Consider the following 17,578-nt stretch of genomic DNA (forward strand, 5'->3'; position numbering starts at 1 on the left):
TCTCCCTTTTCCAATATCTTACTCAGTATTTTATCGAGAAACAAATAGTTGATTGAAAATGAAGTGTTTAAGGTTAATATCTAATCAATTATGTGTTTGCATCGTTTTTATCGTATATTTAATGAATTAATAGCAATAAACCAAAAATTCACACAAATGTGGAAAAACAGCAAAATATTGGCTAATTCGATGATATTTTGTTTATATCACATAAAGGAAAAGGGGATGATAAACGTCAAAATATTGCTGAATTCGTTGATTTTTAGTACGAAACAAAATGCAAGAAAACTTGCTTAAAATGCAATATTATGTGAAAATCTGAGATATGAAAGCCAAATCACATATCGTGATACTATATAAAATAGTATCGAAATATTGGTAAAAATTAATATATTTACGTAATATCAAACTACATGAAAAACGTGAAAAAAGTCATTATTATACCAAATTTGAGGATTTTAACTTCGAATCATAGAGCGACGTTTCGTATTTTTTAGACCCTAGAAAAGACGTATAAAGATGTTGCTTCCAATACAAATTATAAAAATCAATGTGTTTTCATTAAAATTAACTAAAATAATCCTGATTTTCTGTTTATATTACCGATGGAAGATGTATACGTAAAACCGTTCTAATCCGGCTGAAACGTTGATATTAATAAAATAATAACAATAAACTGAAAATTCACATAAACATGGAAAAATGGCAAAATATTGCCTAATTCTATGATATTTTGTTTAAATCACATAAAGGAAATGGGGATGATGAAGGTCAAAATATTGCTAAATTCGATGATTTTTAGTACAAAACAAAATGCAAGAAAACTTGCTTAAAAATGCAAATTCTGCGAAATTCTGAGATTTGAAGGCCAAATCACATATCGTGATAAAACGTGAAGTAGTATCGAAATATTGGTAAAAACGAATATATATACGTAAAATCACACTACATGAATAATGTGAAAAAAGTCACTATATTACCATATTTGAGGATTTTAACTTCAAATCATAGAGCGAGGATTCGTATTATTTAGATGCAAGAAAAGACATACAAATGATAAAAATCAATGTGTTTTCATTAGAATTAACTAAAATGTTCCTTATTTTCCGTATATATTACCGATGGAAGATGTACACGTAAAACCGCTCTAATCCGGCTGAAACGTCGATATATGTAATAAAAGCAGAACTTCTCCCTTTTCCAATATCTTACTCAGTATTTTAACGAGAAACAAATAGTTGATTGAAAATGAAGTGTTTAAGGTTAATATCTAATCAATTATGTGTTTGCATCGTTTTTATCGTATATTTAATGAATTAATAGCAATTAACTGAAAATTCACACAAACGTGGAAAAACAGCAAAATATTGCCTAATTCGATGATATTTTGTTTATATCTCATGAAAGAAAAGGGGATGATAAACGTCAAAATATTGCTGAATTCGATGATTTTTAGTACGAAACAAAATGCAAGAAAACTTGCTTAAAATGAAATATTATGCAAAAATCTGAGATATGAAAGCCAAATCACATATCGTGATACTACATGAAATAGTATCGAAATATTGGTTAAAATGAATATATTTACGTATTATCAAACTACATGAAAAACGTGAAAAAAGTCATTATTATACCAAATTTGAGGATTTTAACTTCGAATCATAGAGCGACATTTCGTATTTTTTAGACCCTAGAAAAGACGTATAAAGATGTTGCTTCCAATACAAATTATAAAAATCAATGTGTTTTCATTAAAATTAACTAAAATAATCCTGATTTTCGGTTTATATTACCGTTGGAAGATGTACACGTAAAACCGTTCTAATCCGGCTGAAACTTCGATATATGCAATAAAAACAGAACTTCTCCCCTTTTAAATATCTTACTCAGTATTTTAACGAGAAACATATAGATGATTGAAAATGAAGTATTTAAGGTTATTTTCTGATCAATTATGTGCTTGCATAATTTTTCTAGTATATATAATGAAATAATAACAATAAACTAAAAATTCACAAAAACGTGGAAAAACGGCAAAATATTGCCTAATTTGATGATATTTTGTTTAAATCACATAAAAGAAAAGGGGATGATAAAGGTCAAAATATTGCTAAATTCGATGATTTTTAGTACAAAACAAAATGCAAGAAAACTTGCTTAAAAATGCAAAATTTGCGAAATTCTGAGATTTGAAAGCCAAATCACATATCGTGAGAAAACGTGTAGTATCGAAGTATTGGTAAAAACGAATATATATACGTAAAATCACACTACATGAATAACGTGAAAAAAGTCACTATATTACCATATTTGAGTATTTTAACTTCAAATCATAGAGCGAGGATTCGTATTATTTAGTTCCAAGAAAAGACATACAAATGATAAAAATCAATGTGTTTTCATTAGAATTAACTAAAATGTTCCTGATTTTCCGTTTATATTACCGATGGAAGATGTACACGTAAAACCGCTCTAATCCGGCTGAAACGTCGATATATGCAATAAAAGCAGAAATTCTCCCTTTTCCAATATCTTACTCAGTATTTTAACGAGAAACAAATAGTTGATTGAAAATGAAGTGTTTAAGGTTAATATCTAATCAATTATGTGTTTGCATCGTTTTTATCGTATATTTAATGAATAATTAGCAATTAACTGAAAATTCACACAAACGTGGAAAAACAGCATAATATTGCCTAATTCGATGATATTTTGTTTATATCTCATGAAAGAAAAGGGGATGATAAACGTCAAAATATTGCTGAATTCGATGACTTTTAGTACGAAACAAAATGCAAGAAAACTTGCTTAAAATGCAATATTATGCAAAAATCTGAGATATGAAAGCCAAATCACATATCGTGATACTACATGAAATAGTATCGAAATATTGGTAAAAATGAATATATTTACGTAATATCAAACTACATGAAAAACGTGAAAAAAGTCATTATTATACCAAATTTGAGGATTTTAACTTCAAATCATAGAGCGACGATTCGTATTTTTTAGACCCTAGAAAAGACGTATAAAGATGTTGCTTCTAATACAAATTATAAAAATCAGTGTGTTTTCATTAAAATTAACTAAAATAATCCTGATTTTCGGTTTATATTACCGATGGAAGATGTACACGTAAAACCGTTCTAATCCGGCTGAAACGTCGATATATGCAATAAAAACAGAACTTTTCCCCTTTTAAATATCTTACTCAGTATTTTAACGAGAAACATATAGATGATTGAAAATTAAGTATTTAAGGTTATTTTCTGATCAATTATGTGCTTCCATAATTTTTCTCGTATATATATTGAAATAAGAACAATAAACTAAAAATTCACAAAAACGTGGAAAAACGGAAATATATCCTAATTCGATGATATTTTGTTTAAATCACATAAAGGAAAAGGGGATGATAAAGGTCAAAATATTTCTAAATTCGATGATTTTTAGTACAAAACAAAATGCAAGAAAACTTGTTTAAAAATGCAAAATTTGCGAAATTCTGAGATATGAAGGCAAAATCACATATCGTGAGAAAATATGAAGTAGTATCGAAATATTGGTAAAAACGAATATATATACGTAAAATCACACTACATGAATAACGTGAAAAAAGTCACTATATTACCATTTTTGAGGATTTTAACTTCAAATCAAAGAGCGTGGTTTCGTATTGTTTAGATCCAAGAAAAGACATAAGACAATGTTGTTTCCAATACAAATGATAAAAATCAATGTGTTTTCATTAGAATTAACTAAAATGTTCCTGATTTTCGGTTTATATTACCGATGGAAGATGTACACGTAAAACCCTTCTAATCCGGCTGAAACGTTGATATTAATAAAATAATAACAATAAACTGAAAATTCACATAAACATGGAAAAACGGCAAAATATTGCCTAATTCTATGATATTTTGTTTAAATCACATAAAGGAAATGGGGATGATAAAGGTCAAAATATTGCTAAATTCGATGATTTTTAGTACAAAACAAAATGCAAGAAAACTTGCTTAAAAATGCAAATTCTGCGAAATTCTGAGATTTGAAGGCCAAATCACATATCGTGATAAAACGTGAAGTAGTATCGAAATATTGGTAAAAACGAATATATATACGTAAAATCACACTACATGAATAACGTGAAAAAAGTCACTATATTACCATATTTGAGGATTTTAACTTCAAATCATAGAGCGAGGATTCGTATTATTTAGATCCAAGAAAAGACATACAAATGATAAAAATCAATGTGTTTTCATTAGAATTAACTAAAATGTTCCTGATTTTCCGTTTATATTACCGATGGAAGATGTACACGTAAAACCGCTCTAATCCGGCTGAAACGTCGATATATGCAATAAAAGCAGAACTTCTCCCTTTTCCAATATCTTACTCAGTATTTTAACGAGAAACAAATAGTTGATTGAAAATGAAGTGTTTAAGGTTAATATCTAATCAATTATGTGTTTGCATCGTTTTTATCGTATATTTAATGAATTAATAGCAATTAACTGAAAATTCACACAAACGTGGAAAAACAGCAAAATATTGCCTAATTCGATGATATTTTGTTTATATCTCATGAAAGAAAAGGGGATGATAAACGTCAAAATATTGCTGAATTCGATGATTTTTAGTACGAAACAAAATGCAAGAAAACTTGCTTAAAATGCAATATTATGCAAAAATCTGAGATATGAAAGCCAAATCACATATCGTGATACTACATGAAATAGTATCGAAATATTGGTAAAAATGAATATATTTACGTAATATCAAACTACATGAAAAACGTGAAAAAAGTCATTATTATACCAAATTTGAGGATTTTATCTTCGAATCATAGAGCGACGTTTCGTATTTTTTAGACCCTAGAAAACACGTATAAAGATGTTGCTTCCAATACAAATTATAAAAATCAATGAGTTTTCATTAAAATTAACTAAAATAATCCTGATTTTCTGTTTATATTACCGATGGAAGATGTACACGTAAAACCGTTCTAATCCGGCTGAAACGTCGATATATGCAATAAAAACAGAACTTCTCCCCTTTTAAATATCTTACTCGGTATTTTAACGAGAAACATATAGATGATTGAAAATGAAGTATTTAAGGTTATTTTCTGATCAATTATGTGCTTCCATAATTTTTCTCGTATATATATTGAAATAAGAACAATAAACTAAAAATTCACAAAAACGTGGAAAAACGGAAATATATCCTAATTCGATGATATTTTGTTTAAATCACATAAAGGAAAAGGGGATGATAAAGGTCAAAATATTTCTAAATTCGATGATTTTTAGTACAAAACAAAATGCAAGAAAACTTGTTTAAAAATGCAAAATTTGCGAAATTCTTAGATATGAAGGCAAAATCACATATCGTGAGAAAATATGAAGTAGTATCGAAATATTGGTAAAAACGAATATATATACGTAAAATCACACTACATGAATAACGTGAAAAAAGTCACTATATTACCATTTTTGAGGATTTTAACTTCAAATCAAAGAGCGTGGTTTCGTATTGTTTAGATCCAAGAAAAGACATAAGACAAAGTTGTTTCCAACACAAATTACAAAAATCAATGTGTTTTCATTAGAATTAACTAAAATGTTCCTGATTTTCGGTTTATATTACCGATGGAAGATGTACACGTAAAACCGTTCTAATCCGGCTGAAACGTTGATATTAATAAAATAATAACAATAAACTGAAAATTCACATAAACATGGAAAAACGGCAAAATATTGCCTAATTCTATGATATTTTGTTTAAATCACATAAAGGAAAAGAGGATGATAAAGGTCAAAATATTTCTAAATTCGATGATTTTTAGTACAAAACAAAATGCAAGAAAACTTGTTTAAAAATGCAAAATTTGCGAAATTCTGAGATTTGAAAGCCAAATCGCATATCGTGAGAAAACGTGAAGTAGTATCGAAATATTGGTAAAAACGAATATTTATACGTAAAATCACACTAAATGAATAACGTGAAAAAAGTCATTATATTACCATATTTGAGGATTTTAACTTCAAATCATAGAGCGAGGATTCGTATTATTTAGATCCAAGACATACAAATAATAAAAATCAATGTGTTTTCATTAGAATTAACTAAAATGTTCCTGATATTTCGTTTATATTACCGATGGAAGATGTACACGTAAAACCGCTCTAATCCGGCTGAAACGTCGATATATGCAATAAAAACAGAACTTCTCCCCTTTTAAATATCTTACTCAGTATTTTAACGAGAAACATATAGATGATTGAAAATGAAGTATTTAAGGTTATTTTCTGATCAATTATGTGCTTCCATAATTTTTCTCGTATATATATTGAAATAAGAACAATAAACTAAAAATTCACAAAAACGTGGAAAAACGGAAATATATCCTAATTCGATAATATTCTGTTTAAATCACATAAAGGAAAAGGGGATGATAAAGGTCAAAATATTTCTAAATTCGATGATTTTTAGTACAAAACAAAATGCAAGAAAACTTGTTTAAAAATGCAAAATTTGCAAAATTCTTAGATATGAAGGCAAAATCACATATCGTGAGAAAATATGAAGTAGTATCGAAATATTGGTAAAAACGAATATATATACGTAAAATCACACTACATGAATAACGTGAAAAAAGTCACTATATTACCATTTTTGAGGATTTTAACTTCAAATCAAAGAGCGTGGTTTCGTATTGTTTAGATCCAAGAAAAGACATAAGACAATGTTGTTTCCAACACAAATTACAAAAATCAATGTGTTTTCATTAGAATTAACTAAAATGTTCCTGATTTTCGGTTTATATTACCGATGGAAGATGTACACGTAAAACCGTTCTAATCCGGCTGAAACGTTGATATTAATAAAATAATAACAATAAACTGAAAATTCACATAAACATGGAAAAACGGCAAAATATTGCCTAATTCTATGATATTTTGTTTAAATCACATAAAGGAAAAGGGGATGATAAAGGTCAAAATATTTCTAAAATCGATGATTTTTAGTACAAAACAAAATGCAAGAAAACTTGTTTAAAAATGCAAAATTTGCGAAATTCTGAGATTTGAAAGCCAAATCGAATATCGTGAGAAAACGTGAAGTAGTATCGAAATATTGGTAAAAACGAATATATATACGTAAAATCACACTAAATGAATAACGTGAAAAAAGTCATTATATTACCATATTTGAGGATTTTAACTTCAAATCATAGAGCGAGGATTCGTATTATTTAGATCCAAGTCATACAAATATTAAAAATCAATGTGTTTTCATTAGAATTAACTAAAATGTTCCTGATATTTCGTTTATATTACCGATGGAAGATGTACACGTAAAACCGCTCTAATCCGGCTGAAACGTCGATATATGCAATAAAAACAGAACTTCTCCCTTTTCCAATATCTTACTCTGTATTTTAACGAGAAACAAATAGTTGATTGAAAATGAGGTGTTTAAGGTTAATATCTAATCAATTATGTGTTTGCATCGTTTTTATCGTATATTTAATGAATTAATAGCAATAAACTGAAAATTCACACAAACGTGGAAAAACAGCAAAATATTGCCTAATTCGATGATATTTTGTTAATATCACATAAAGGAAAAGGGGATGATAAACGTCAAAATATTGCTGAATTCGATGATTTTTAGTACGAAACAAAATGCAAGAAAACTTGCTTAAAATGCAATATTATGCGAAAATCTGAGATATGAAAGCCAAATCACATATCGTGATACTACATGAAATAGTATCGAAATATTGGTTAAAATGAATATATTTACGTATTATCAAACTACATGAAAAACGTGAAAAAAGTCATTATTATACCAAATTTGAGGATTTTAACTTCGAATCATAGAGCGACATTTCGTATTTTTTAGACCCTAGAAAAGACGTATAAAGATGTTGCTTCCAATACAAATTATAAAAATCAATGTGTTTTCATTAAAATTAACTAAAATAATCCTGATTTTCGGTTTATATTACCGTTGGAAGATGTACACGTAAAACCGTTCTAATCCGGCTGAAACTTCGATATATGCAATAAAAACAGAACTTCTCCCCTTTTAAATATCTTACTCAGTATTTTAACGAGAAACATATAGATGATTGAAAATGAAGTATTTAAGGTTATTTTTTGATCAATTATGTGCTTGCATAATTTTTCTAGTATATATAATGAAATAATAACAATAAACTAAAAATTCACAAAAACGTGGAAAAACGGCAAAATATTGCCTAATTTGATGATATTTTGTTTAAATCACATAAAAGAAAAGGGGATGATAAAGGTCAAAATATTGCTAAATTCGATGATTTTTAGTACAAAACAAAATGCAAGAAAACTTGCTTAAAAATGCAAAATTTGCGAAATTCTGAGATTTGAAAGCCAAATCACATATCGTGAGAAAACGTGTAGTATCGAAGTATTGGTAAAAACGAATATATATACGTAAAATCACACTACATGAATAACGTGAAAAAAGTCACTATATTACCATATTTGAGGATTTTAACTTCAAATCATAGAGCGAGGATTCGTATTATTTAGGTCCAAGGAAAGACTTACAAATGATAAAAATCATTGTGTTTTCATTAGAATTAACTAAAATGTTCCTGATTTTCCGTTTATATTACCGATGGAAGATGTACACGTAAAACCGCTCTAATCCGGCTGACACGTCGATATATGCAATAAAAACAGAACTTCTCCCTTTTCCAATATCTTACTCAGTATTTTAACGAAAAACAAATAGTTGATTGAAAATGAAGTGTTTAAGGTTAATATCTAATCAATTATGTGTTTGCATCGTTTTTATCGTATATTTAATGAATTAATAGCAATTAACTGAAAATTCACACAAACGTGGAAAAACAGCAAAATATTGCCTAATTCGATGATATTTTGTTTATATCTCATGAAAGAAAAGGGGATGATAAACGTCAAAATATTGCTGAATTCGATGATTTTTAGTACGAAACAAAATGCAAGAAAACTTGCTTAAAATGCAATATTATGCAAAAATCTGAGATATGAAAGCCAAATCACATATCGTGATACTACATGAAATAGTATCGAAATATTGGTAAAAATGAATATATTTACGTAATATCAAACTACATGAAAAACGTGAAAAAAGTCATTATTATACCAAATTTGAGGATTTTATCTTCGAATCATAGAGCGACGTTTCGTATTTTTTAGACCCTAGAAAACACGTATAAAGATGTTGCTTCCAATACAAATTATAAAAATCAATGTGTTTTCATTAAAATTAACTAAAATAATCCTGATTTTCTGTTTATATTACCGATGGAAGATGTACTCGTAAAACCGTTCTAATCCGGCTGAAACGTCGATATATGCAATAAAAACAGAACTTCTCCCCTTTTAAATATCTTACTCAGTATTTTAACGAGAAACATATAGATGATTGAAAATGAAGTATTTAAGGTTATTTTCTGATCAATTATGTGCTTCCATAATTTTTCTCGTATATATATTGAAATAAGAACAATAAACTAAAAATTCACAAAAACGTGGAAAAACGGAAATATATCCTAATTCGATGATATTTTGTTTAAATCACATAAAGGAAAAGGGAATGATAAAGGTCAAAATATTTCTAAATTCGATGATTTTTAGTACAAAACAAAATGCAAGAAAACTTGTTTAAAAATGCAAAATTTGCGAAATTCTGAGATATGAAGGCAAAATCACGTATCGTGAGAAAATATGAAGTAGTATCGAAATATTGGTAAAAACGAATATATATACGTAAAATCACACTACATGAATAACGTGAAAAAAGTCACTATATTACCATTTTTGAGGATTTTAACTTCAAATCAAAGAGCGTGGTTTCGTATTGTTTAGATCCAAGAAAAGACATAAGACAATGTTGTTTCCAACACAAATTATAAAAATCAATGTGTTTTCATTAGAATTAACTAAAATGTTCCTGATTTTCGGTTTATATTACCGATGGAAGATGTACACGTAAAACCGTTCTAATCCGGCTGAAACGTTGATATTAATAAAATAATAACAATAAACTGAAAATTCACATAAACATGGAAAAACGGCAAAATATTGCCTAATTCGATGATATTTTGTTGAATTATAATTGAAACGATATCACATAAAGGAAAAGGGGGTGATACACGTCAAAATATTGCTGAATTCGATGATTTTTAGTATGAAACAAAATGCAAGAAAACTTGCTTAAAATGCAATATTATGCGAAAATCTGAGATATGAAAGCCAAATCACATATCGTGATACTATATGAAATAGTATCGAAATATTGGTAAAAACGAATATATATACGTAAAATCACACTACATGAATAACGTGAAAAAAGTCACTATATTACCATTTTTGAGGATTTTAACTTCAAATCATAGAGCGAGGTTTCGTATTGTTTAGATCCAAGAAAAGACATATGACAATGTTGTTTCCAATACAAATGATAAAAATCAATGTGTTTTCATTAGAATTAACTAAAATGTTCCTGATTTTCGGTTTATATTACCGATGGAAGATGTACACGTAAAACGCTTCTAATCCGGCTGAAACGTCGATATATGCAATAAAAACAGAACTTCTCCCCTTTTCAATATCTTACTCAGTATTTTAACGAGAAACAAATAGATGATTGAAAATGAAGTATTTAAGGTTATTTTCTGATATATTATGTGTTTGCATAAATTTTCTCGTATATTTAATGAAATAATAACAATAAACTGAAAATTCACAAAAAACATGGAAAAACGGCAAAATATTGCCTAATTCTATGATATTTTGTTTATATCACATAAAGGAAAAGGGGATGATAAAGGTCAAAATATTTCTAAATTCGATGATTTTTAGTACAAAACAAAATGAAAGAAAACTTGTTTAAAAATGCAAAATTTGCGAAATTCTGAGATTTGAAGGCCAAATCACATATCGTGAGAAAACGTGAAGTAGTATCGAAATATTGGTAAAAACGAATGTATATACGTAAAATCACACTACATGAATAACGTGAAAAAAGTCACTATATTACCATATTTGAGGATTTTAACTTCAAATCATAGAGCGAGGATTCGTATTATTTAGATACAAGAAAAGACATACAAATGATAAAAATCAATGTGTTTTCATTAGAATTAACTAAAATGTTCCTGATATTCCGTTTATATTACCGATGGAAGATGTACACGTAAAACTGCTCTAATCCGGCTGAAACGTCGATATATGCAATAAAAACAGAACTTCTCCCTTTCCCAATATCTTACTCAGTATTTTAACGAGAAACAAATAGTTGATTGAAAATGAAGTGTTTAAGGTTAATATCTAATCAATTATGTGTTTGCATCGTTTTTATCGTATATTTAATGAATTAATAACAATAAACTGAAAATTCACACAAACGTGGAAAAACAGCAAAATATTGCCTAATTCGATGATATTTTGTTTATATCACATAAAGGAAAAGGGGATGATAAACGTCAAAATATTGCTGAATTCGATGATTTTTAGTACGAAACAAAATGCAAGAAAACTTGCTTAAAATGCAATATTATGAGATAATCTGAGATATGAAAGCCAAATCACATATCGTGATACTACATGAAATAGTATCGAAATATTGGTTAAAATGAATATATTTACGTATTATCAAACTACATGAAAAACGTGAAAAAAGTCATTATTATACCATATTTGAGGATTTTACCTTCGAATCATAGAGCGACGTTTCGTATTTTTTAGACCCTAGAAAAGACGTATAAAGATGTTGCTTCCAATACAAATTATAAAAATCAATGTGTTTTCATTAAAATTAACTAAAATAATCCTGATTTTCGGTTTATATTACCGATGGAAGATGTACACGTAAAACCGTTCTAATCCGGCTGAAACGTCGATATATGCAATAAAAACTTCTCCCCTTTTAAATATCTTTCTCAGTATTTTATCGAGAAACATATAGATGATTGAAAATGAAGTATTTAAGGTTATTTTCTGATCAATTATGTGCTTGCATAATTTTTCTCGTATATATAATGAAATAATAACAATAAACTAAAAATTCACAAAAACGTGGAAAAACGGCAAAATATTGCCAAATTTAATGATATTTTGTTTAAATCACATAAAAGAAAAGGGGATGAAAAAGGTCAAAATATTGCTAAATTCGATGATTTTTAGTACAAAACAAAATGCAAGAAAACTTGCTTAAAAATGCAAAATTTGCGAAATTCTTAGATTTGAAAGCCAAATCACATATCGTGAGAAAACGTGAAGTAGTATGGAAGTATTGGTAAAAACGAATATATATACGTAAAATCACACTACATGAATAACGTGAAAAAAGTCACTATATTACCATATTTGAGGATTTTAACTTCAAATCATAGAGCGAGGATTCGTATTATTTAGATCCAAGAAAAGACATACAAATGATAAAAATCAATGTGTTTTCATTAGAAATAACTAAAATGTTCCTGATTTTCCGTTTATATTACCGATGGAAGATGTACACGTAAAACCGCTCTAATCCGGCTGACACGTCGATATATGCAATAAAAACAGAACTTCTCCCTTTTCCAATATCTTACTCAGTATTTTAACGAGAAACAAATAGTTGATTGAAAATGAAGTGTTTAAGGTTAATATCTAATCAATTATGTGTTTGCATCGTTTTTGTCGTATATTTAATGAATTAATAGCAATAAACTGAAAATTCACACAAACGTGGATAAACAGCAAAATATTTTGTTTATATCACATAAAGGAAAAGGGGATGATAAACATCAAAATATTGCTGAATTCGATGATTTTTAGTACGAAACAAAATGCAAGAAAACTTGCTTAAAATGCAATATTATGCGAAAATCTGACATATGAAAGCCAAATCACATATCGTGATACTACATGAAATAGTATCGAAATATTGGTTAAAATGAATATATTTACGTATTATCAAACTACATGAAAAACGTGAAAAAAGTCATTATTATACCATATTTGAGGATTTTACCTTCGAATCATAGAGCGACGTTTCGTATTTTTTAGACCCTAGAAAAGACGTATAAAGATGTTGCTTCCAATACAAATTATAAAAATCAATGTGTTTTCATTAAAATTAACTAAAATAATCCTGATTTTCGGTTTATATTACCGATGGAAGATGTACACGTAAAACCGTTCTAATCCGGCTGAAACGTCGATATATGCAATAAAAACTTTTCCCCTTTTAAATATCTTACTCAGTATTTTAACGAGAAACATATAGATGATTGAAAATGAAGTATTTAAGGTTATTTTCTGATCAATTATGTGCTTGCATAATTTTTCTCGTATATATAATGAAATAATAACAATAAACTAAAAATTCACAAAAACGTGGAAAAACGGCAAAATATTGCCAAATTTGATGATATTTTGTTTAAATCACATAAAAGAAAAGGGGATGAAAAAGGTCAAAATATTGCTAAATTCGATGATTTTTAGTACAAAACAAAATGCAAGAAAACTTGCTTAAAAATGCAAAATTTGCGAAATTCTTAGATTTGAAAGCCAAATCACATATCGTGAGAAAACGTGAAGTAGTATGGAAGTATTGGTAAAAACGAATATATATATACGTAAAATCACACTACATGAATAACGTGAAAAAAGTCACTATATTACCATATTTGAGGATTTTAACTTCAAATCATAGAGCGAGGATTCGTATTATTTAGATCCAAGAAAAGACATACAAATGATAAAAATCAATGTGTTTTCATTAGAAATAACTAAAATGTTCCTGATTTTCCGTTTATATTACCGATGGAAGATGTACACGTAAAACCGCTCTAATCCGGCTGACACGTCGATATATGCAATAAAAACAGAACTTCTCCCTTTTCCAATATCTTACTCAGTATTTTAACGAGAAACAAATAGTTGATTGAAAATGAAGTGTTTAAGGTTAATATCTAATCAATTATGTGTTTGCATCGTTTTTGTCGTATATTTAATGAATTAATAGCAATAAACTGAAAATTCACACAAACGTGGAAAAACAGCAAAATATTTTGTTTATATCACATAAAGGAAAAGGGGATGATAAACATCAAAATATTGCTGAATTCGATGATTTTTAGTACGAAACAAAATGCAAGAAAACTTGCTTAAAATGCAATATTATGCGAAAATCTGACATATGAAAGCCAAATCACCTATCGTGATGCTACATGAAATAATATCGAAATATTGGTAAAAATGAATATATTTACGTAATATCAAACTACATGAAAAAATTGAAAAAAGTCATTATTATATCAAATTTGAGGATTTTAACTTCGAATCATAGAGCGAAGTTTCGTATTTTTTAGACCCTAGAAAAGACGTATAAAGATGTTGCTTCCAATACAAATTATAAAAATCAATGAGTTTTCATTGAAATTAACTAAAATGTTCCTGATTTTCGGTTTATATTACCGATGGAAGATGTACACGTAAAACCGCTCTAATCCGGCTGACACGTCGATATATGCAATAAAAACAGAACTTCTCCCTTTTCCAATATCTTACTCAGTATTTTAACGAGAAACAAATAGTTGATTGAAAATGAAGTGTTTAAGGTTAATATCAAATCAATTATGTGTTTGCATCATTTTTATCGTATATTTAATGAATTAATAGCAATAAACTGAAAATTCACACAAACGTGGAAAAACAGCAAAATATTGCCTAATTCGATGATATTTTGTTTATATCTCATAAAAGAAAAGGGGATAATAAACGTCAAAATATTGTTGAATTCGATGATTTTTAGTACGAAACAAAATGCAAGAAAACTTGCTTAAAATGCAATATTTTGCGAAAATCTGAGATTTAAAGGCCAAATCACATATCGTTATACTACATGAAATAGTATCGAAATATTGCTAAAAATGAATATATTTACGTAATATCAAACTACATGAAAAACGTGAAAAAAGTCATTATTATACCAAATTTGAGGATTTTAACTTCGAATCATAGAGCGACGTTTCGTATTTTTTAGACCCTAGAAAAGACGTATAAAGATGTTGCTTCCAATACAAATTATAAAAATCAATGTGTTTTCATTAAAATTAACTAAAATAATCCTGATTTTCTGTTTATATTACCGATGGAAGATGTACACGTAAAACCGTTCTAATCCGGCTGAAACGTCGATATATGCAATAAAAACAGAACTTCTCCCCTTTTAAATATCTTACTCAGTATTTTAACGAGAAACATATAGATGATTGAAAATGAAGTACTTAAGGTTATTTTCTGATCAATTATGTGCTTGCATAATTTTTCTCGTATATATAATAAAACTAAAAATTCACAAAAACGTGGAAAAACGGCAAAATATTGCCTAATTCGATGATATTTTTTTTTAAATCACATAAAGGAAAAGGGGATGATAAAGGTCAAAATGTTGCTAAATTCGATGATTTTTAGTACAAAACAAAATGCAAGAAAGCTTGCTTAAAAATGCAAAATTTGCGAAATTCTAAGATTTGAAGGCCAAATCACATATCGTGAGAAAACGTGAGGGAGTATCGAAATATTGGTAAAAACGAATACAATACGTGAAATCACACTACATGAATAACGTGAAAAAAGTCACTATATTACAATATTTGAGGATTTTAACTTCAAATCATAGAGCGAGGATTCGTATTATTTAGATCTAAGAAAAGACATACAAATGATAAAAATCAATGTGTTTTCATTATAATTAACTAAAATGTTCCTGATTTTCCGTTTATATTTCCGATGGAAGATGTACACGTAAAACCGCTCTAATCCGGCTGAAACGTCGATATATGCAATAAAAACAGAACTTCTCCCTTTTCCAATATCTTACTCAGTATTTTAACATGAAACAAATAGTTGATTGAAAATGAAGTGCTTAAGATTAATATCTAATCAATTATGTATTTGCATCGTTTTTATCGTATATTTAATGAATTAATAGCAATAAACTGAAAATTCACACAAACGTGGAAAAACAGCAAAATATTGCCTAATTCGATGATATTTTGTTTATATCTCATAAAAGAAAAGGGGATAATAAACGTCAAAATATTGTTGAATTCGATGATTTTTAGTACGAAACAAAATGCAAGAAAACTTGCTTAAAATGCAATATTTTGCGAAAATCTGAGATTTAAAGGCCAAATCACATATCGTTATACTACATGAAATAGTATCGAAATATTGCTAAAAATGAATATATTTACGTAATATCAAACTACATGAAAAACGTGAAAAAAGTCATTATTATACCAAATTTGAGGATTTTAACTTCGAATCATAGAGCGACGTTTCGTATTTTTAGACCCTAGAAAAGACGTATAAAGATGTTGCTTCCAATACAAATTATAAAAATCAATGTGTTTTCATTAAAATTAACTAAAATAATCCTGATTTTCTGTTTATATTACCGATGGAAGATGTACACGTAAAACCGTTCTAATCCGGCTGAAACGTCGATATATGCAATAAAAACAGAACTTCTCCCCTTTTAAATATCTTACTCAGTATTTTAACGAGAAACATATAGATGATTGAAAATGAAGTACTTAAGGTTATTTTCTGATCAATTATGTGCTTGCATAATTTTTCTCGTATATATAATAAAACTAAAAATTCACAAAAACGTGGAAAAACGGCAAAATATTGCCTAATTCGATGATATTTTTTTTTAAATCACATAAAGGAAAAGGGGATGATAAAGGTCAAAATGTTGCTAAATTCGATGATTTTTAGTACAAAACAAAATGCAAGAAAGCTTGCTTAAAAATGCAAAATTTGCGAAATTCTAAGATTTGAAGGCCAAATCACATATCGTGAGAAAACGTGAGGGAGAATCGAAATATTGGTAAAAACGAATACAATACGTGAAATCACACTACATGAATAACGTGAAAAAAGTCACTATATTACAATATTTGAGGATTTTAACTTCAAATCATAGAGCGAGGATTCGTATTATTTAGATCTAAGAAAAGACATACAAATGATAAAAATCAATGTGTTTTCATTAGAATTAACTAAAATGTTCCTGATTTTCCGTTTATATTACCGATGGAAGATGTACACGTAAAACCGCTCTAATCCGGCTGAAACGTCGATATATATGCAATAAAAACAGAACGTCTCCCTTTTCTAATCTTACTCAGTATTTTAACTAGAAACAAATAGTTGATTGAAAATGAAGTGTTTAAGGTTAATATCTAATCAATTATGTGTTTGCATCATTTTTATCGTATATTTAATGAATTAATAGCAATAAACTGAAAATTCACACAAACGTGGAAAAACAGCAAAATATTGCCTAATTCGATGATATTTTGTTTATATCACATAAAGGAAAAGGGGATGATAAACGTCAAAATATTGCTGAATTCGATGACTTTTAGTACGAAACAAAATGCAAGAAAACTTGCTTAAAATTCAATATTATGCGAAAATCTGAGATATGAAAGCCAAATCACATATCGTGATACTACATGAAATAGTAT

Source organism: Procambarus clarkii, chromosome 53, assembly GCF_040958095.1.
Source record: "Procambarus clarkii isolate CNS0578487 chromosome 53, FALCON_Pclarkii_2.0, whole genome shotgun sequence".
NCBI lineage: Eukaryota > Metazoa > Arthropoda > Malacostraca > Decapoda > Cambaridae > Procambarus > Procambarus clarkii.